The following is a 1980-nucleotide window of genomic DNA, read 5'->3' as shown; positions in this document are numbered from 1 at the left end:
TCCCAAATCTTCTAGCTTTTTTCCATTGAAAAATCAGCAGTATAATAGATAAGTCTTTGTATGTGATTTATTCCTTTTATTTTACAGCTTTTGGTACCATTTTTTTATTCTGTACATTTGGCTTCTCTTATATAATTGACATGATTGTTTATTTTCTGAGTTTGTGTATTATGTATTATGTGCCTCTCATCCTTTGATGAGCAGCACTTTCCTTATATTTGGAAAACTTTCTTTTATGATTCTACTATATAAATATATAAAGAGAGCATATATATATATATATATATATAAAATATATATATATATATATATATATATATATATATATTACCTTATTGATGGGAGCTATACTTTTTTTAAAACATAATTCACACATTTTATCTTTTTTGTGTCCAAAGTATCTCACTATTATGTTTATGATTGTATTTTTATTGATATTTTCTTGGATGAAATGATTTGTTTCCTACATATCAAATGACTGCTTAATCCAAAAAATTCTCTTCTCACTTCAGCAGCACATATAGTAAAATTGGAACCATACAGAGAAGATTAGCAAGGATGACACACAGATTCGTGAAGCATTCCATATTTTAATCAACAACCACTTGTCATTAATATCACATTGTCTTAATATCAATGGACTCAATTCACCTATAAAAAGACAGAGGCTAAGAGAATGGATACAATAACAGAATCCTGCCTTCTGTTCTATAAAAGAAACACAACTCAACCTCAAAGACAGGCATTGCCTCAGAGTTCTTGGGTAAAAAAATTCCAATCAAATGGACCTAAGATACAAGCAGGTGTAGTTATCTCAGTTTCTAACAAAACAGATTTAAAACTAAAATAAATAAGAAGAGATGGAAAAGGACACTTTATATTCATAACTGGAACAATCCATCAAGATGTAGCATCAGTCATGAACATCTATGACCCTAATACATTCAGAATATAAATGCACTATATTTTGTAAGAAAACCAGTGTCTTTAATCAACATTCTTGGAGTGAGAAAATGAACGGAGAGAAACAAAACATGAAACTAGAAAATATGATAAAAAATGATGAAGGCATATTCCACAGAGAGAGAAAGAAGCAGTCAAAACCATACATACAAAGTGTTGGAAATTCCAGAACTTAAGTGATACCAAGTGTTATGACTTCTATCAACATTTTCAGGGCAAAAAGAAACTTAAAGATAATTAAGAAAGCTAGAAAAGGTGTTATGTAGGCTGATAATTATTAAGTAAGTTCCTCATCAGTTGGTAATATGATTAACTTCAAAGAATTGTACCTGAAAACTAAGCTAGACACCTTTTTCTCATTCTCAAAAATATAGTATATGCTAGATAGACATTGAGAAGATACACATGGGGTGTGTTAAGCATAACTAGAGGTCTAGAACATGAGAACAGAATTTTAATGACATAAATCACATGGAGTGGCAGAGATGAAGAGTTTTGTAAATTCAGCTATAGAATGGATTATTCAAATACAATGGAGAAGTCCAGGCCCAGATCACTGCCTAGGGTCATGTCTGTGGTTGTGGCCCGGCAGTGGCCAGGGTCTGAGTTCATGTCCATAGTTCCTGTTACCACCAAGAGCTCTGTAGTTGCACAGCATCTGGTTGGTCACCTGAGAACATATTGTTGTTTGAGGGCCATGCTGCCACCAAGGCCAGGGTGCCAAGCTTCTGAGGGCCATGCCTTGGTCCATGGTCCCACTACAGCTGGGGTAAGTTATAATATCCATGGCCTGTGTTAATACAGGGGGTCATTGGAACCATGTTGTACTGAGCTAGCCCTTCCCTTCACTGGCCCTAGATAGCTGGCTCAGCCCCTTGTTGATATTGCAGCAGTAGAACTAGACGTGTCCTTAATGGGAGAACTGGCCCCTACAATTGGGAAAGATGGCCCCATCCTTCATCACAGGTATAATCCTCACCTAGGCAGAACACTAGAGCTGTCCCTGTTTTGAGGAGT

The 1980-nt window shown here is 35.3% G+C and overlaps 1 pseudogene; it reads left to right on the top strand.

Moving 5' to 3' along the window:
• The first annotated feature begins 499 nt into the window (after positions 1-499).
• Positions 500-593, top strand: LOC121445268 (annotated as a pseudogene).
• The last annotated feature ends 1387 nt before the right edge of the window (positions 594-1980 follow it).

The sequence above is a fragment of the Microtus oregoni genome, unplaced genomic scaffold (genome assembly GCF_018167655.1).
Source record: "Microtus oregoni isolate MIOR12 unplaced genomic scaffold, Mior012 000170F_ref0000392, whole genome shotgun sequence".
Taxonomy (NCBI): domain Eukaryota; kingdom Metazoa; phylum Chordata; class Mammalia; order Rodentia; family Cricetidae; genus Microtus; species Microtus oregoni.
The sequence above is the reverse complement of the archived record's forward strand: the minus strand, read 5'-3'. Positions and strand labels throughout refer to the sequence as shown.